The sequence below is a fragment of the Callithrix jacchus genome, chromosome 3 (genome assembly GCF_049354715.1).
Source record: "Callithrix jacchus isolate 240 chromosome 3, calJac240_pri, whole genome shotgun sequence".
Classification (NCBI taxonomy): Eukaryota; Metazoa; Chordata; class Mammalia; order Primates; family Cebidae; genus Callithrix; species Callithrix jacchus.
The window spans coordinates 41,016,435-41,037,960 of record NC_133504.1 but is presented as its reverse complement, the minus strand read 5'-3'; the positions used below and the strand labels follow the sequence as shown (position 1 = coordinate 41,037,960).

The following is a 21,526-nucleotide window of genomic DNA, read 5'->3' as shown; positions in this document are numbered from 1 at the left end:
GAAGACTAAAATTCATGGAACCACAGGGAGAAAAGCCAATCATGAGATAATCGGGGAAAGGAAAGAAAATGATGGGAAATTGGGTTGTTTCATTTTGTATCTCTAAATCTCACTGCCATTAACTAAATCTGGTGAGATTTCAGTTAAGATGCATGCCTTGAACTCACACCTTATGATTCTCACTTACATGATCTGGGGTGTGGTTTGGGTGTCTGTAGTTTTACAATACTCTCGTGATTCTAATATGTGGCTGAAGATGAGGAAGACAACTGGTCTTCTACGACCTCAGGTTGCCAACATGGAAGTGTTCCATATGTGTGGCTACTCCAAAGAAAAGGCTAAGCATCCATCAGCATTGATGGGATCTGTATTCCCCTCTCAGTAGTACTTTTCATAGAGTATAGAAAAAAATCAGAAAGAAAACTAAGACAATTAATAGATTAGACCTTTAGCCTCTACTTGAAGTATACTTGCTCAATTTTGAATACAAGACAGTGGGAAACAGTTATTACATTGACACCTAATTATAGAAATAATACCTCTCATATTACATATAGTGGAATTTAGTATTTTCTTTGGCAGTTTAAAGTAAATCTTGCAGGTGACGTTTAACCACACAGATTTTATAGCCTCCGAATTGGCTCAGCACTGCAATGTGAACATTTTACTTTTGGTCAATTATTGTTCTTCCTCAAAGCCCCCAAAGAGAACTTATTAGTCTCATTCTCCTGAAGAGAAGGAATAGCGTATCAAGACTGAAATTTTGCAAAAGATTGCGTATGAATACTTTTTTATGCCACTCTTAAAGCTGACATTAAATGTTAAAAAGGAACCTTTCAGCCTGGTGCGGTGGCTCACGGCTGTAATCCCAGCACTTTGGGAGGCGGAGGTGGGCAGGTCACTAGTTCAATAGATCAAGATCATCCTGGCAAACATGGTGAAACCCCATCCATACTAAAAATACAAAAATTAGCCGGGCCTGGTGGCACACACCTCTGGTCCCAGCTGCTCGGGAGGCTGAGGCAGAATTGCTTGAACCCAGGAGGTGGAGGTTGCAGTGAGCCAAGATTGTGCCACTGCACTCCAGCATGGTGACAGAGCAAGAGTCCGTCAAAAAAAAAGAAGAAAGAAAGAAATCTTTCCCAAAATGTACTTGGGGAAAACAAAAAGTGGGAGGACAGAATGTAGTAAAACAAAAACTATTCCTTTTCACCTTGTACTTCAGAGTTTTGTTGGTCTAGGTAGTGAAAATATTCCTAGAAATGCCTTAACGTGTAACCAGGTGTGGAATCAACTTCTGGGCATCAGGGAAAATAAGTAAATCCATAGTTACACTCCCCACTCTCTGCTAATTTCATTTTGAGTGTCTTTTTATTTTTAATTTTCTTTTTTTCCTGATCCCCTTTGAAAGAATACTTATAATTATGTCTGTTTTTTCTTCTTTTTAAATTTTTTCACCAACCGAATAAACACCACAGACATCATATTTTTTTGTAAAACCTTATTCCTGTCCTAGCCAAGGTAACCCAACAGCCTCTCATGACTGCCGAGACCTCCAGGTTGGACCCTTGCCTCTCACTTCCTCCAATCTCTATTGAAAGGGACTTAGTGCCTGGTTTTAGTTCCGGGTTGTCAACAGCAAGTCATGTGGCCTTAATTCAATCTTACCCCTGTGACATCACTACTCTGTTTTAAAAGGCAGAAGAGGACGTGGATGTTGTCTGAGGCTCCTGCTGCTTTTTATATCTAGAGATTTGCCCGTGTTCCTCCCACTCCTCCCCAGAAGACTGGGACATGGAGTTGTAAGGGGGTGGGTTTCTCTGCAGAGGGCCCTGCTTCTGCAGTCCTCTGTGTCTGAGCATGCATGATTGATGCTGAGCACATCCTCACTGGGAGGAAAAGCCATCACTCTGCTCTAGACAGAGGGGATCAGGAGGAAAGCAGCTGATGTTCCCAGCTGCTGGTTGGGCATAAGTGGGGTTGCTATATCCTACACCCCAGGCAGACAGGAAGTTCATGGAAATTCGGGGGCATTTTCTTCTCACTTGTGGATGGTGCTTCCCCCTTCAGCCAGTCCAATGCTCACCCTCAGCTCAAGCTCCCAGCAGGAGATTGGTTTGCCCATGGGATATCAGCTCTTAGCAGTCCCTCCAGACTCAGCCTTCAGGAGGATCTGACAAAAATGCTCACTTGATTATTTTCTCTCTCCCCTACAGGCACCAAACACTGTCAGAAGGATGCAAAGAACGAAAGGATGTGAGAAAAAAAAGGGGGTAGCAAGCTTTTCCACTTGATGAAAAAACACTAAAATGGCAAAGCAAGTTCAAGTCCAAACACAAGTCACTGCAGGGATCCTTCACTGAGGATTCAATTTCAGACTACAGAATGCTCTTGTTGATTTCAGCCCACTAGGCTCCTTTGATTCATCCCCCTCCAATTGTAATCAGTACCAAGAGAGTCCAATTCCCAGATGGACAAACAGCATTGACGAGCCTTAGCCCTGCTCCTGTCAGTTTCTATTCTATAGAGAACAGGAGTCCAGAGCTGCTGGCAGGGGACAGCATGTCACCTGGGATTCTGTCAGGGGACAGCATGTCACCTGGGACTCTGTCAGGGCAGAGTATCAATAATGTTATCTTCTTGCTGAAAATGCTTTGTTTGTAAAGGACAGGTCAGCTGTCTGGCTCAAAGGTCTACATTCTGAAGTCGACTGAAAGTGTCCTCATGATTAAATTCAGCTTAAACATTTTGCCAGGAGCACTGCAGAGCCAATGCTATGAGCTTCCTACCTCAGTCCATCTGCGGGCAGAAAAGGCCCAGTATGTCCATCCCTATTATTGTGATACTAGCTAGAATGGTCACTTGGTTCAGGAGGAGTCTAGGAGCTCTGTCTCTTGTAAAGACAGCTTATTTGTAATTAATTTTAAAAGTGGTTTGGAAAATTCTAAACATCTGTATTCTAACCATCTTTCTCTGACCATTTTATCATCAATTAATCATTCCTGTCTGTGTTAGTTATTATATTTATATATTTGTACATTGGGAATATTCTCTCTCGAAATTTTACAATGTACTTGTTTTTACTGGTATTCTTCACAAAAAAGAATATTCCCTGCCCAAATTTTAACTTTCATCTAAAATTAATTTTAATTTGTTTTGCTGGCATTCTGTTGTGGAAAAGAATATTCTCTGCCCCAGTTTTAACTTTCACCCAAAATTAATTTTAGTCTATTAGTTATAATGTTTAAACTTTAAATTTGTTTAATTAAAAAATTTTTTGCCCATCACTCTGGACTTGTGGATTTTTTACAAATAATGTTTTAAGTTTATATTATTATGATTGGTTTGGCAGATAAACCTAATAGATTAATAAAAAACATTCTTATTTTTCTGTTTATATTCTAAACTCTTCCATATTTTAGTCTATCTTTACCATATGAGGTAGACTGTGTTTCCTGTATTTCTTTGTTGATGTTACTTGTTGTGTGTGTGTGTGTGTGTGTGTGCATGCGCACACGCACATACACACCTTTTTTTGTTATTTAAGAAGAATTGTATAGCTCTTGTTTAACATTGCACTAAAGTTTTGACATCACTAATCCCATTTTAACTCAAGATACTTCTGCTGTTTGGTTTATACATTTTAGATTATATCTTTCAACTTCAGATTTTTTACCACTATAACCATCAATGCATTATTTTTCCTCTTCTCTATCCTCTTTGCCTGCCATTTCTTATTTGTCATTTCAGTCCAAACAAAGTGACAGCCTATGTGTCCTACCTATTCCCACCTTGGTTTTTGGTATAGATCAACAATTAAATATGTTGACGCCCATGTGCTATTCAAACATGTGTCCTAAGTATCCCTTGTTGAGTGGAATTTATTCGTAACAGAGTCCTCCTGAGGCAGTCAGGTCTTGCTGACTTTTGCTTAGGGAACTTTTCCCAGTCTTCATGCATGGGTCACATCACTGGATATACAGTACTTCCTAAAAAGGATTTTTCTTATGATTTTAGGATGTACTGTTTGGCATTGGGAGACAGCACATTTGCGCTCTCTGGGATTCTATTTTGTTCTACCAGGACCTTTAATTTCTGCCAGTTCCTTCATTCATTCTTGTCACTACAAGTTTTCAGAGGATGCTTCCTTTGTCCAAGCCTCCCAGTCTCCCAGCAATGCTGCCCTTGGAAGATTGGTCCCTCTGGTCCTCTGTACCGTGAAGCCCCTGCCCATCCATTCCCCAGTAGCAGGTTTCTGATCCACCAGGTCTCAGACATGTTCTGTGTTTCTCCACACTGGCTGTCTGAGGATGGTTTTTCTGGGTGTTCTGTCATGAACAGGTCCTCCCTGCTGTGCTAGTTTCTATTTGCATAGTGTCTCCTGCTCCCTCTGCTGTTGTGTGGCTCCCAGATCCAGCTAAATAAAATCACCTGAGGGCCACAGCGTTCCCTAGCCCTGGTTGGGGGCAGGATTATGGGTGGCATTTTTGACTCTGTGTTAATCCCTAGGGCTTTGAAGTGTATATGGATAAATTCAGCTATTATCTATCCTACTTCTTCAAATGCAGAACTTCAGTAGTATAAAAAAGGAGACAGTATCGTATAGTAGAACATCCCCATATTCATTGGCCAGCTCCAGCAATAGTCATTGAATAGCTGAACTTTTAAAAATACAATCCTTCCTACTTATGAAATGTGTGTACTTATATATACACAGCATGTATCTGTGTGTGTGTATATGTATGTTTGGACATATGATTATGGAGGCTGCAATTCCCAAGATGGAAAGCTGGATACTCAGGAAAACATTTTCTTCTCATTAAACCTTTCCCTTCTCCTCGGGCCTTTGGTTGATTGGATGAGGCCCACCCACCACAGAGAGGGCACCTGCTTCACTTAGTTTGTCTATTTTAGTGTTAATGTCATCCAGAAACACCCTCCAGCACACACCCAGAAAAATGCTGGGACAAATGTCCTGGCACACGGGGGCTCGGTGAAAGTTATACACACAATTACCCATTATACAGGAACTTTGACCTATGTGGGGTTTTCATACTTTTCTCCCAATTTGTAGCTTTTTATTCTATTAACAGTGTCTTGTGCTGACCAAGAATTTTTAATTTATAAAAAGTTGATTTTATGAATCTTTTCTTTAATACTTTGTGTTGATGTGATAACTAAGTCTATTTTGTGTCTAACTCTACATCAGGAAAATTTCTCTTATATTCGCTACTGTAAGTTTTCTGGATTTGCAGTTTACGTTTAGTTCTAGAATCAATTTTGAGTTACTCTTGGTGCAAGTATGGATGTTTAAGTGGATTTGTTTATTGCTTTTTACTTCAACTTTGACTTTAAGTTCAGGAGCACATGTGCAGGATGTGCAGATTTGCCACGCAGGGAAATGTGTGCCATGGTGGTTTGCTGCACAGGTAATCCAGATCATCGCATTGCCCAGGTAGTAAGCCCAGCATCCATTAGCTTCTCTTCCTGATGCTCTCTCTTCCCCAACTCCCCACCCCCAAACAGGGCCAAGTGTGTGTTGTCCCCACCCCCACCCTATCTGTCCATGTGTTCTCATCATTCAGCTCCCACTTATAAGTGAGAATATGCAGTGTTTGGTTTTCTGTTACTGTGTTAGTTTGCTGAGGATAATGGCTTTTGACTCCATCCATGTCCCTGCAAATGACATCTCATTTCTTTATATGGCTGCATAGCATTCTATGGTGTAAATATACCCCATTTTCTTTATCTAGTCTATTATCATGTTTCCTTGGTGTCTCCATCAAAGATCAATTGATCATAGATGGGTGGGTTTATTTCTCAGCTGGGTCAGCTTCCCAAGACTTACTCATTTCCTCATATAGGTGTCTTTCCAGGCCTCAGAATCTTTGATGGTTTACCAGATGTTGTGTATGTTATCTTGTTGAGTGCTGGATATTTTTGTGTTCCTATGTATTTTTAGCTTTCTTCAGGGATGCAGTTAAATCACTTGGAAACAGTTTTCCATCTTGTTTTTATGGTTTGTGAGGTGGTCCAGAGCAGGGCTCATGGCCTGCTACTGAGCAAAAAATTTTTTCAAACTCCTATCCTTTGTCCTGTGGATTATGAGTTAATTTTAGTTTTAATTATTATTCAGGCACTGTTCCAAGCCTTGTGTGTGAGCCAGGCACCAGACTCTCTAATCTTTTCAAATGATTTTCCTTTGACTTTGGAATATTTTCATCAAATGTAGGCTCTGATCCATACTTTCTTAATCAGCACTGTGCTGATGCAGTAGGGACACCCTCTGGTTCACTGTAATTTACTTTCTGCAGCTCTCTCCTGGCTGAGTCCTATTTATAGGTTTTATGCTATTTTGGGTCTACACTCCCTGGACACTCTGCTCAGTGTCCTTAACTCAAAGGTGTGCACTGGGGTCCTTTTCACTTTCTCCTCCCTGTACTTAGCTTGGAAGCTCTCTCATGGCAGTCAGTGGAAGCAATTGAGGGGCTTGGCTGTCTGGTTCACATCTCTCAAGGATGACTATCCTTTTTTGCTTAATGTTCAGTATCTTGAAACCCATCTTTTTGTGTATTTTATGTTCATGGAGAGTCTTCTCTCTCTCTGCAAGGAGTGGAAAAACATACCTTTGTCTTTCATATACATTATTTATTTCAACAGCTTTTGGGAAATAAAAAATTGGTTTTTGATTACATGAACGAATTGTGTAGGGGTGAAGTCTGAGAGTTTAGTGCTCCATCACCCTAGTAGTGTAGAGTGTAGCCCATATGCAGTAAAAATCCACCTTTAAGTGTGAGGTGTGTTCCGCATGGATTGGGCTTAAGGGCAATGACACCAGCTTTCCAGGAATCAGTAAATGTAAAACCCAACCTTAGGAAGAAAGCTTAATATTATTCCTGTGAGAACTAGGCTCTGGATCTTCAGAATTCATTTCATTCTTGAAAAGAAGTATATATCAGATGTGGTAAAATCTGTTTTTAGTAACATGAATGTTTGGGGTTCAAGCAGGATTTTACCACATCTGATTTGACATAGAAGGATTGACAATAAGGTTAGGAGAGAGGCTAGCTAAGAGAAAATGTATTATAAGCTTATCTTAAATGAACTGAGATCATGTAAAACTCAGAGTGTCTAACTGGGCTTGAGCCACCAACCTTTTAGTTAGCAGACAGAAGAACTCAAGGTCACGCAGCAGAAACACACATTCTCTCTAGCCTTCATGTCGCAGCACCCTGGGCTCCTCTGCCTAGTGCAACTGCACCAGCTCCAGAAAACATTCAGCCCATCTGCAGCTACCATCAGGCATCTGCAAAACAATCAGAGAATCTATCAGCAACAAAGTTGCAAGACTCTCCTTTGCCCAGATGCAAAAGAAAAGACTCAAAATAAAAGTGATACCTTTATTTCACCCAGCTGAAATGAGTTGTTGTTCGCTCTTGTTACCCAGGCCAGAGTGCAATGGCACGATCTCGGCTCACTGCAACCTCCACCTCCTGGGTTCAAGCAATTCTGCTGCCTCAGCCTCCCGAGTAGCTGGGACTACAGGCTCACGCCACCATGTCCAACAAATTATTGCATTTTTAGTAGAGACGGGGTTTCACCATGTTGACCAGGATGGTCTCGATCTCTAGACCTCATGATCCACCTGCCTCGGCCTCCCAAAGTGCTGGGATTATAGGCGTGAGGATACAAGTGATGTTTTACAACTCATTTATCCAGATCTCATAGCAAAGCCTGGTCTTCCTGGTGTTTGCCCTGTATCACCAAAGGCCAAAATCATCAAGGACATGGCAGGCTCTGTCCTTCACCCAGAGGGCACAAAGCTCTTCCCTTCCATCCTCTTCTCACGAAACTGCTGGACACTGCTCCCAACCAACTCCTTCCTCCTGACAAGCTAGAATTCTGCGACTCTTAAAACAGCTTTTTATTTTTTTTTCCTCATATCTGGGTTTCCCATTCATGCCTTTTTGAGTTGATCTTTCTTCTCTTTTATACTTTTGAAAGTTTTGTTTGATTTCTAAAATATATCCTTAATATGTTCCTGCAAATCTCACACTCTCTCTTTTCTATCCCTGATACTATGGTTTTCATTTTCATGAGGTCTGTTTTTAAGTTGATCTCTGGATGAAGGAAAATAAAGATGGACCAGGCCACCAATTCCACACGCTGCCTAAATAGGGAGGAAAAGGGATTTCGCTTCCTCAGTCCACAGGCCAGCCATCGGCCAGGTAGCCTAATCCGGAAAAGGAGGAAGAAGGGGGCGATGCTTTGGTTGCAGAAAGGAAACTGCCAATCACTCATGTGTGGTTCCCAGTATACTATGTAGTGGCAGAAAACTATGTTTTCTTTAGTTGTGTGAAATGTTACACATAATGATACACAAAATATAAATGTTCAGGCTAATGAATTGCTACAAATGAACATATCCCCCACCTATATTAACACCCAGAACCTGGGTGGGTTCCAGAAGCTTTCCACCAGTCCCTTCCTGATCACACCACCCTCCCTGCCTTCAGCAATTACCACACACAACTGTGATGATCCTTTTCTTGTTTACATTAACATTTCTGCTTATGGTGCACTCCTAACAGGTCTCAGTTTATCTGCAATCCTACACTGTGTGTTCTCCTGTGGTTGGCTTTTTTCAGTAACAATGATGGATTTAATAGTCATCACTGATTCTCATCTAGAATGACCTGGGACAGCTGGATGCTGATTCAGCAGAGAGACTCCGCCCGTCCACAAGGAGGCCTGGCCTGTACTTCCATTTCATTTGGGTGATTCCTGTGCCTTAGACTCTGCAGAACCACAGGAAAAGGGTTTTGTAAATGAGGCATGTGGGGTGGGCAGTGGAGGGCCAGTTCTGCTCCTGAGGTAGAACTTGGGGAGACCCAGTGGAAAAGAAGGGAGTCCCCAGAATCAGAAAAGGGGAGAAGAGATGAGAGGATTTTTTTTAATAGAAAAAGGTTGGGGGATGAGAGACCAGAATGAGGTGTGTGTGAAGAACAGGGTCAGGGGATGCTTTCTGCCAGGAGAGGTAGCCACTCTGGGGCCAGGAGGGAGAACCAACTTGTTACTCAGCTCACTCTTCTCTTCTTCCACTTCCTCCTCCTCCTCTCTCCTCCTGTTTCTCCTTTATCATGTCGACCAGTTCCAGTCTCTGCTATTCTGCATCTCATCAGGGAACACAGGGTGTGCTGTGGACTGAATGTTTGCATCTCCCTCAAATTCTTACATTGAAATCTTAACACCTAAGGTGCTAGTATTAGGAGGTGGGACCTTTTGGGAGTTAACAGGTCACAAGAACAGAGTCCTTTTAAATGGAATGAGTGCCCTCATGAAAAGGCCAGAGACCTGCCTTGCCCTTCTATGATGGGGGGACACAGAGAGAGGGGCATCTGTGATTCTGGACAGGAACACCCCCTGGAAACCAAATCTGTGTGTGCCTGTATTGTGTACTTCCCAGCCTTTGCCTCTAGATCTGAGGGAAAAAAAAATGAATTTCTGTTGTTTATAAGCTACTCAGTTCATGGTGCTTGGCTATATCAGCTTGAATCTGGTCAGACCAGGGGCTGCACAATAGGTGGGTGCCTAAGGACCACATCAAAATGTTTTCACTTATTCTAAAATCAGAAGAAAAACAATGTTTTCAGGTCAAAGAAAATGTTTCACCATATAATAATAATACATTATCTTTTTATCAACACAGTAGTAACCATATCTTAATATTTGATAGATGCACTGGTCATTAGAGAAATGCAAATCAAAACCACATTGAGATACCATCTCACACCAGTTAGAATGGCCATCAGTAAAAAATTTGGAGACAACAGATGCTGAAGAGGATGTGGAGAAATAGGAACACTTTTACAGTGTTGGTGGGAGTGTAAATTAGTTCAACCATTGTGGAAGACAGTGTGGCAATCCCTCAGGGACCTAGAAATAGAAATTCCATTTGACCCAACAACCCCATTACTTGGTAGATACCCAAAGGATTATAAATTGTTTTATTATAAAGACACATGCACATGTATGTTCATTGCAGCACTGTTTACAATAGCAAAGACTTGCAACCAACTCAAATGCCCATCAAAGACAGAGTAGATTAAGAAATTGTGGCACATATACATCATGGAATACTATACAGTCATAAAAAAGGATGCGTTCATATCCTTTGCAAGTACATGGATGAATCTGGAAATATCATTCTCAGCAAACTGGCACATGAACAGAAAAGTAAACACTGCATGTTCTCACTCATAAGTAGGTGTTGAACAATGAGAACACATGGGCACGGGGAGGGGAACATCACACACTGGGGTCTGTTGGGGGGTGGGGGGCTAGTGGAAGGATAGCAGGGGGTGGGGAGATTGGGGAGGGATAGCATTAGGAGAAATACCTAATGTAGGTGACGGGGGAATGGAGACAGCAAACCACCATGGCATGTGTGTACCTATGTAACAATCCTGCACGATCTGCACATGTACCCCAGAACTTAAAGTACATACGTATATATATGATAGATGAAGGGGCCCAGGAAAGCAAAGGTACCAAGGATTTGGGAAAGGCATATTGTGAACTGGATACTTTAGATGTCTCATTTGTGAGTTTCACCTGCAAGCCAATGTTGGAACAGCAACCCAAACACAAGAGAATGGGTCAGCCTTCATAATGTGAGTCCTCTGCTCTTCGTGGCCCTGGCAGGAAGCTTCCCTCCTCTGGGGAAGAGGTCCAAACTGGAGGGCCCAGAGTAGAGTTATTTCAGCTATTGCAGTTCAGCCTGTTTCCCTCTTCTAATTTGTATGCTGGGGGATCTCAGGGCTTGGGGGAAGATTGTTTTCCTGAAGACCAAATTTACTGCCATTTGTGTTAGGAGAAATGAGGAAGAATTGCATTATTCATCTTATCAAAACCCAATTTTCTTCCAGTCCACCTGGATGAGCTGAATGGTTTAAGGAGGTCAGCTCACCAAAGAGGTCTCAGTGGGACATGGCAGTACCAGGGCAGCTTCTAAGTGAAAAGACCCAGCCCCACACCAGACAACTACTTCCTGAGTCCCATGGGCCCTGGAGACTGTCAGAGTTGAGGAGAAGGAGATACAGCCATGAGGGGAAGGTGCAGGATCCCAAGAGCGTGTGAGAAGAAAAAGCAGCAATGAATTAATGCCTTGAGAGTAAAAGTGTTTTAAGCTATGCCATGAATGTAGAAGCTCCCTGTTGAAAGTGATTAGCTCCCTGTTGAAACAGAGTCCCTTGAGATGCCTCTCACCTGTCAGGAAGCCTCACAAGACCCCACATCACCTTAGAGCTGTTGAACACGAACACAAGGTTCAGTAGGACAGAGCTCCAAGCCATGTGGCTTTCCCCTGAAAAATCACATTGTGATAATTTATGAGGAGTGCTAATGAAATTAAGCTTATCGCATACCATATATTGAGCAGTTATGTACCAAGCTTACTAAAATTCATCACAGTCCTAGCCTGTAATTGCTCAGTGGGTAAAAGTAAATTTTCAGAGTGACGAATTATTTTTGAGTTACTGGTAAACAAAGAAATGAGATACTGAATTCATTTCTCAATGGGATAAATAGAGGCACTATAAGTAACTCCGTATAAAACATTTAATAACAACTATAAAAATCACTCACTTTCCAGAAAAATATAAAAGATAATTCATTAAGAATAAAGAGGGCTGCTCAACTCCATTGGTCTGCAGAGAAACCAGAGTCTCTTTATGCACTTCAATAAGCTGTACTTATCTTGGCCTCTAAATCCGTGTAATAAAACAGAGACCTTCAATTTATAACTTAGGCTGGAGTTCCAGACAAAGACCACAAGACAGCAGTGAAAACTGGTGTTGTGCTTCCGTAGCTGCATGCGCAAAAGAATACATGGTTTGGGAAGGTGCTTCAGCAACATGTTGAGTTTAATCGGGACCTGAAGGCCACTGAGTATTTAACCCATAAGCTAACCATGACCCTACACACTGGTTTGACTTTGGCCAACACTCATCATTTTTTTAAATTTTATTTTAGGTTCAGGAATATGTGTAGAGGTGTGTTACATAAACTCAAGTTGTATGGATTATTTCATCATGCAGGTACTACACCTAGTACCCAATAGGCATTTTTTCTGCTCCTTTCCCTCCTCCATCCTCCACCCTCAGGTAAGCCCCAGTGTCTGTTGTTCCCCTCTGTGTGTTGGTGTGTTCTCATATTTAGCTGTCACCTATAAGTGAGAACCTGCAGTATTTCGTTTTCTGTTCCTGAGCTGGTTTGCTAAAAATAATGGCCTCCAACTCCATCCATGTTCCAGCAAAGGACATGATCTCTGTTTTAAGAAAGGTCAGGGAATTGCATAAGAGAATATTCACCTGAAATGGAGATGACACGAAAGAACGGGCTGCAAATAAACCTTATGAGAATCATAAATCATACCTAGTATCAAATTTTATTAATTTCTATTATTGTATTCCAGAATAAAATTAATTGTGAGGCAAACATAAAGCAACAGCAAGGCTAAGACCACCACCATCATCACCATCAGTCCCCAAAGAGCTCTCCTTCCATACCAGGAAATTATCTGGCCCAGATGTGACATAGGAGCTCTGTAAGTGATGCATGAGATTGTAACTTACATAATATGGAGTCATTTTTGGTCATCTCCATTTGATAACTCTGACAGTAGCACAGATTATGTGAGGATTTCCAAGGAACAAGGACATGTAAATCTACAGATTCCAGGTTAGACCATCATGAAGAGTCCTACCAAGATCAGACATGTCTTGGTAAAAGCATTCCACATGTAAGAAGGTTTTCCATAGTAAAGACTATTGATGTATTTACCAGGCAGTCTGTCACTCTCTGTTTACAATCAAAATTGATGGGGCTACCTTTTTTCCTTGTCCATGCTATCCATCAGTAAAGGGAGATCATAGCAACTGAAAGAGAAACAGTGCTTTGTGTCTTTTCTCCAAATCATTTTGCGGAGATTTTAGCAAAATCAGGAGGAGTTCAATTTTCCTTGTCTAAGAAAAGGAACAATGATTCCTTCCAGAATTGGCCATTAGTCAGTGCCAGAGCTAAGAGAGCTAGTTCAGAGTACTGTTCTTAGAAATAGCATAACAGCAATCCTATCTGGAAGGATTACACACTTAAGAACACCCCTGTAGTGTGCTGTCATCTCTCTCTAATGCTTTTCATTGTCTCCTGGAAACACATCCTCTTCCCAGTGGTGAAACCAGTTTAAAGGTACTGTTTAACCTGGGATGGGGCCAAGAAGACGCCTAACCAAGCCCGTAACTGAGTTGCATACAAAGTTGTCTTCCATAAGGCTAGATGGTGTGAGGTTATATTCCAACCTAAAATACTATTAGCAATATGCATGCCAATTTAAGTGTATAGATATGGTATCTTTGAGACGGCTGTCAAAGTTCTTGATACAGCATGTGCTCTCAGAAGTTGCTTTCCTGGACTCTGTTAAATGCAACCATCCCTGCACCTGCACACTTGGCCATATCCTGTCTAAAGGCCTCTCAGACATCTAGAAGACTCCAGAAACCCTACCTTTGAGGAGCTCCATGCTTTATAGGTCCCCAAGTTTATGAAGGTACCTGGGAAGTCCATTCTTCTCTGGCACGGTTAGGGATTCCTGCTAAACTTGGGTCTGGAACCCCGAGATTAGGCAAAATTTAAAAAAAAATGTAGTGGGAAAGATATTTTGTTATACTAGCTATATAACTGCATTCTTTCTTTACTGCTCATTCCACTTCATAAATCTAGAAGGCCTTCCGGTGGGGTCTGCACTTCATCCACCCTCATTCAAGGTGAGGACACAATAATTTAAACCACAGATGCAACCTTTCAACTTTTGTCCATCACGTGTTTTGACTTCCACATGTTTCAGTTGAATATCAGCGGTTTCATTTCCAGAAAGGCAACCGCAGTGAGAGTGATAAGTAATGTGGTGTGACTATGTAACATTACATTCCCTGAATTGTCTCTTTACTCACACTATCAAATTCCTTGTGCTAGTGTTCCTCTGGCCACACATCGGAAAACCAACAGATCTTAAAAGTGTGGGGTCTGTGGGCTGGGATAGGGCAGTAGCTGCTAACCCTTAGGATTCTCTCAGAGCTCACTGGTTCTTAAATGGATGGGACCTTTGGTTGTCAAATTTCTCTATCTTTTCTTTAGGACATTATAAGTCTAGATGCCTCCTATTTTCATGTTGACAAAATTTTTTACAAACTGGAAAATACCTTCAATCTGCTCCTAACTCCAAAGACACAGGTTTACTGAGTTCTTGATATGTGGAAGTTGCCCTTTGCATCCATCTCAGGAGTCTTCCTAGGAAACTAAGTTAGATCACGTGAGATCCCTGTTTTTGGTGCGTTTTGCTCCTAAGGATTCTTTTTGTAGGACTATGCTTGGGCTACTGTAACCATTTTGCACCCAGTTCCTCAAAATGGGACATATATGGAAATGTATAATCCATATATACCACTTATCTGTCTTCCCTCAAGGCATTAGCCAATCACTGACAGATGCAGGAGGAAATATCAGTGTCATGAACTGGGGAAGGATAACTTAAACATGACTTATCTCCAAGTTCCCCTGCTGCTATCCAGACAAAGCCCCCTCATGGCACTTTGCCTGATGTAAGACATGCACAGCAATTAACTCAAAATGGATATAGACCTAGTTGTAAGAACTAAAATATAAAACTTCAAGAGGAATTCATGGGAGAAAATCTTTGTGAATTTGGGTTAGGCAAAGAGTTCTAAGATAATGTACCAAAAGCACAAGCCAAATAGAAACCACTAATAAAACGGACTTTACTGAAATTAAAAACCTTTCTGCTTCAAAAGAGATCATTAAGAAGAAAATTGTAGCCGGGCACGGTGGCTCATGCCTGTAATACCAGCACTATGGGAGACCGAGGCGGGTGGATCACGAGGTCAAGAGATCAAGACCATCCTGGTCAACACGGTGAAACCCCGTCTCTACTAAAAATACAAAAGTTAGCTGGGCATGGTGGCGCGTGCCTGTAATCCCAGCTACTCAGGAGGCTGAGGCAGGAGAATTGCCTGAACCCAGAAGGTGGAGATTGCGGTGAGCCAAGATGGCGCCATTGCACTCCAGCCTGGGTAACAAGAGCAAAACTCCGTCTCAAAAAAAAAAAAAAAAAAGAAGAAGAAGAAGAAGAAGAAGAAGAAAATAGTAATAGGCTAGAAGAAAATCTTTGCTAATCATATCTCCTACAAAGGATTTGAATTCACAATGTTTAAAGAACTTTTTTAACTCAATAAGAAGCAACTTAATTTTAAAAATCAGCAAAGAACATGGATGCACATTTTACCAAAGAAGAAATATAAATGGCTAAAAAGCATATAATGTTAGTCTTTAGGTAAATGTAAATTAAAACCACATTAATATACCACATACCCCCATGAATGTGACTATATTGAAAAAGACAGAGGATATCAAGTCTTGCTGATTATGTGGAAAAACTGGAATCCTCAAATATTGCTGATGGGAAGGTAAAATAATAGTCACTTTGGAAACCAGTTTTTCAGTTTTTTAAAAAGTTAAACATATGGTTACCATATGCTCCAACAACTCCACACCTAGAAATCTATCCAAGAAAAATCAAAACACATGTCTACACAAGATTTGTTCTGAAATGTTCACAGCAGCATTATTAACAATAGTCAGAAACTGGAAGTAACTCAGTGCCCATCAGCTGCTAAGTGGACAAAAAAATGTGCTGTATTTGCAATGGAATTCTATTCTGCAATGATCTTATATATGGACATGGATGAACCTCAAAAATATTATGTAAGTGAAGGAAGCTGGTGCAAAATATTACATATTGTTTCATATTATTTCTATGAAATGGCCAGAAAGGACACATCTGTAGAGGCACAGAGGAGATTAATGATTGCTTGGGGCTGGAGTGACGGGGGCAGCTGAGAGAGCAGAGACTGACTGCAAAAGGAGCTGGAAGGAAATTGAAGAGGTGAAGAAAATGTTCTAAAACTGGATTTTGGTGATAGCTGCAGAACTCTATGAATCTACTGAAGTTGTATGAATTTGTCACAATGTGTTAAACTGTATACTTAAGAGGTGCATTTTTTTAGACAAAATCTTGTTCTGTCACACAGGCTGGAGTGCCATGGTGCGATCCCAGCTCACTGCAGCCTCCAACTCCTGGCTCAAGCGATCCTCCTGCCTAAGCTTCAACAAATTGATTGGGAACAATAATATGGTATCAGTATATAAACCAACAAATAAATAGATAAGTGAAAGAGTCTAGACAACTCATTATAGATCATTGTCTGTAAAAATTTAATACATGACAATGATACATCAGATCAGTGGAGGAAATATATTTTTAAAAAACAGTCTATGCTGGCAAAATTTAGTGTTTATCTGGAAGGAAAAATATTGGACCTCATTTTACTCAAAAGCAATTTCTTAATGAATTTAAACCTAAAATGTAAAACACAATTTTAATTTAATTTTAAATACTTCAAGACACCTCAAGAAAGTATATACATAATATTGGCAATGGAGATAAGCTTTTCAACTAACAATGGAAACCCAGGAGATACAAAGTAAAAATGACGTCTGTGATGACATTAACATTACAATCTTTTCATTCTTCTACATGTTACATCTTTTCATTTGTTGAGGTTTCCAGCGTATGTTCATTGAATCCTTTGACCTTGCTAAATTCACAGATTAATATTATTAATTTTAAGCATATTTCTTAGGATTTTCTACATATGTGTTTGTCGCAAATAATGAATGTTTTACATATTATTTCCTCATTTTATCCTTTTTATTTTTCTTTCTTTTTTATTATTGCATTGACTAAGACCTCCAGAATGATAGTGAATATATGCAGGAAGAGCTGACATCCTTCCCTTGTTTCTTGTATGAGATGAAAACATTTAGCATTTCACTATGAGCCACGATATTAGCTGTATGTTCTTGGCAGACGCATTTTGCAAGTTAAAGAAAATTCCTCCTATTCTTAATGTGCGACGTGTGCTGTTTTCTTTTTAAAATCATGAATGAGTTTCAATCTTGTCAAATATTTTTTCTGCATTTATTGAAATGATTGTATAATTGTTTTCTTCATTCAGTCAATGGGCTGAATTACATTAATTGATTTACAAATGTTGAACAAACTTTATCTTCCTTGGATAAACTAGACTTAAGCAGGATTTATTATGCCTGTTATATATTTGAATTTGATTTGTTAATATTTTGTAGGAGCTCTTGAATCTATGTTTATGAGAAGGAGTGGTATGTAATTTTTTTCTGATAAAATCTTCTGGGATCAGGATTATGCTTGCTTTGGTTTTGGTATCAGGGTTACGTTTGGCTCAAAAACATTGAAAAGTTTCTTCTCTATATTCTCAAAGAATTTATTAAATATCTGTATAATGTAATCAATCCATAGGTAAAGGAAAGAATTCAACTTGAAAACATCTGGGCTTACATTTTGCTTGGTGTCAGATTTTTAAATCATAAATGCAATTTCTTTCATAGATGGAAGAATATTCTGCTATTTCCTCTAGTCAGTTCCAGTAAATTTTTCTTCTCAAGAGATTTGCCCATTTTTTTCTGAGTTACTGTTTTTATGGACATAAAGTTGTTTATCACGATCTTTTATTATGCCTTTAATGTCTGAAGAATCTAATGGGTATGACCTTTTTAATTCCTGATAAAGATAATTAGTATTTTCTTTCCTTTTTCTTAGTTCATCTTTCTAGGTATTTATCAGTTTTATTAATATTTTAAAAACAGCTTTTGGCTTTAATTTTTAATTGTTTATCTAATATCTATTTCATTGATGTCTGCTTTTTATGATTTCTTTTGTTCTACTTACTTTAGGTTTAATTTGCTTGTCTTTTCCTAGAATCTTAAGACAATATATTGAGAGCGTTGATTTTAAAATTTTCTTCTTCTCTAGTGTAGACATATAAACTTATAGATTTTTTCCTATCACTTTAGTTGCATCTCACAGATTTCAATATGTTTTGTTCTCATTCTCATTAAGTTTGAAGTATTTGCCAGTTTTCTCTCCAGTGAGACTCCCTCTGGGCATAGCACTGGTTCCTCCTGGAACAGCTTTGTCAGTTTCTCTTCAAAGTGATTACCAAGATGACTTCATTTTGGGTGAGAAGTCGGTGTTCTAAGGAACATAGTCATGATATAGTCGACAGATAAAGTGATGGCAATTTCACTTGTTGTGGGGTCTCCAAAGGCTTGAAGTATTTCATTATTCAAATTTTCAAATATAAAACAAAGTCAAAAGCCCTTTACAAAGATGGGGTTCTCTTACCTATATACCTATTCCCTAGATTCTCTCATTAACATTTACTGTCCTTGCTTTATCACATATCAATATATTACCCATCTTCCAATCCACCCCTTCATTCATCTGTTTTTTATGCATTTCAAGGTAAACTGCAGACATCAGTACATTTTCCAGTTCAGTATTCACATCCTTTACTAAAGTTCCATGTTTATCTAGAGCTTTTAAAAGGCTTTTTAAAGTATTAGCCCTCATAATATATCAATTTGCATATATAGTTATGTTACAAATTTTCTGTTTACTGATTGTTTACATATGGTTTGAGAAATCTATATTCTTGATTTATATGCCATAGTACACATGGACAATAGTTGGGAAATAATTTGTGTTTCAGTCATAGGTTTAAAATGTAGGGATATTTCTAACAGTTAAATTTCTAGAAATACTTGTGCTTGGAGAAAATATATCCTCTAATAATGCAAGAAAATTGAAGTCATGGTTTCAAATATGAGAGATTAATTCAAAATTTTATTACATTGAGATGATAATACATTGATAAATAGAACTGTTTCATACATATATGCAGGAGAAGTGGATAAAAATTCAGATAAGCAAGTGTAGCTTACTACAACTAGAATAAAATAATTAAAATAAAAAATCGGATATGTGTAAAATATTCTCGTATCAGGCTTGAATAAAATACAATTAGGTTTTATTTTTAAGCTATAGTAAAATTAATGTTAGACAACTCCCACTTTCAATATAATTATTATGAGGTATCTTTATGCAGACATTTTACAAAGTTTTATAAGTAAATTTTTGTAAAAGTAATGCCATACCACTCTTTCAAATGCAAATTATGTAAGTAATATGGTACAGAGATAAATTTGAGAAATACAATCTAAATACTATATTTATGGTGAAACTAGAAGAGAATCTTTAAACTGGGGCTGAAAATCAGTGTATATATGAGTCTGATATGTTTTCTCATAAAATGTTTGAGCTTTACGGTATTATCTGTAATACTTTTAACTATCAAGTATTTCAATTTTCAAAGCTCCAGTTACCTTCCCACTGAAATAAAATATATACTACAAGCAAAGTGTGCTCTTAGGTACATAACTGTATTTTCTCATCAACTTACCATTGAAAAAACAGATAAGCCATTTTTGTTACATGGATAGCTACTTACCTTTGTTTTCTATTTGGAAAACCCTATATTATGTAGGTGATGATACCAGTTATACTTAGTTAAGAACCTAAGTATTTAAAAAAACACAGGAATTAAAAGAAATAGCCTGTGAAGCATTGAGAAATTGTAGTAATATCAATGGCAAGAAGATTACTAAAGGAAATAGTGGACAAGACCAGTCTCTATGGTTTCATCTTCGAAAGTAGAGAATATTATTTATTTGAAAGCAAAAGGCAGTAACTCTGGAATATAAAAAAAGGAGAATAATTTATAAACCTAGCTGGGGAATAAAAAGGACTCCAAGAGCTGATGGAAAGTAAAAATGAAGGAAAAGGAGAAAGAAAGGTAGAAAGAGAGGGAAGGAGAAAGGGAAAGAGGTGGGCACATCTAAATCTTCAGTTACATCTCAATGGAAGACTCTATTTTTGAATTTTAAACCTGACCAAGATAGATTCATTTAGTTTTAAGTTGATGTTTATTATTGGAAATATTCACCCGTTTGCCTTTCCTGACCTCCTGAATGCTGCTAGGTTAGGTCTCATTTCCCAGAAGCTTAACTCACAGTGGTTGCCCGTCAACCTCCACCAGGGCATCGAGGGCAATAAAGCAGGCTACACTTTCATCCCAGTCTCCTTGCCAAGAAAAAAATACCTTTTTAATGATAAGAAAATTATATCGATTGAAATAATAATGCAAAATAATAATTTAGGGGAGACGGTTTCTTCTTTATGTAATTACTGAAATCACTCAACATCATTTAAATGATGTACAAACTTTATAATACTTTATCACCTAATTTTCTTTTCCTTTTGTGACCACCAAATGCCTCGAACATACTTAAATTTATTAGGTGATTCATTTAGTCAAAATTCATTTCATTATCTGCCAAATACCTATCACACCAAGACACCTTGCCTAATATCATGGAGTCTATAAAATGTACACAAAACTAAATGAGACGATGTAGATATATTTTTAAATCTGTAAGAATGTTATTTAAATAAAAGGTATATAACATGCACAATCCAATACCAGTTCTGAGGAGTAACACTTACAAAAGAATCTTTTTATGCTTAGACTAAGTCACCATTCAAGTTAACCAAGTTAACCAATAGATAAGCTTCCAGTTAATAGAATATTTTATACTTATATATTTCCTAACTACATTTTATGCATCACCTAATTTAATCGCAAGAAACATTAGATACACAACATGTTAGGCCATTCTTCATTGCTATAAAGGAATACCTGAACCTGGGTAATTTATAAAGAAAAGGGGTCTAATTGGCTCACAGTTCTGCTTGCTGTATAAGCATTTAACTGGCATTGGCTCAGCTTCTAGGGAAACCGCAGGCCGGGCACTTTTACCCAAGGTGGAAGGCCAAGCAGGAACCAGAATGTCTCGTGGCAAAAGCAGCAGCAGGAAAATGAGAGTGGGGACAGAAACGCCATGTACCCTTAAACCACCGTATCTTGCGAGAGCTCACTATTAAGAGGACAGCACTAAACCATGAGGGATCTGTCCCATGATCCAAACACTTCGACCAGGCCCCACCTCCGACACTGGGAATTACATATCCAGATGAGATTTAGAGGGCACACAATCCAAACCATATTAGACAAGGTCTCACTACTGCTGATTATAGATGAGGAAAATGTGACAGATCTTGTGAATGTGACAGATCACTCAGAAAATCAGGGGCAGAGGCAAGGCAAAAAGCCAGGCCCTCTTAACTACCTGAGCATTGCTTTTGCCACATTCCCCCAACACTGCTTATGTTTTGGACCTCTGTAATATCTTCAGCCTGCTTGCATTACAAGAATGTAGCAAGATAACCAACTAAAAGCTAAATTGTGCCCTATTCAGTGATTTAAAGAGAAGTCTTAGGTACTCAAATACACAATTAATATAAAGACAATGAATTCAAGTTTTATTAAATCTTTCTTCCTCTTCTTGTTCTCTAGTGGAATGTTAACCAACCCCACATTTTCCCAAAGATCCATGA

The 21,526-nt window shown here is 39.1% G+C and overlaps 1 protein-coding gene across 2 annotated transcripts in view; it reads left to right on the top strand.

Moving 5' to 3' along the window:
- Nucleotides 1-3,275, top strand: part of LOC103791793 (putative NBPF family member NBPF5) — a 77,684-nt gene extending 74,409 nt beyond the window's left edge. For both annotated transcript variants that reach the window (XR_013532847.1, XR_013532848.1), the window contains one exon: nt 2,217-3,275. The gene's annotated coding sequence lies outside the window, so the exon portion shown is untranslated. The remainder of the gene's footprint in view (nt 1-2,216) is intronic.
- Nucleotides 3,276-21,526: the final 18,251 nt, after the last annotated feature.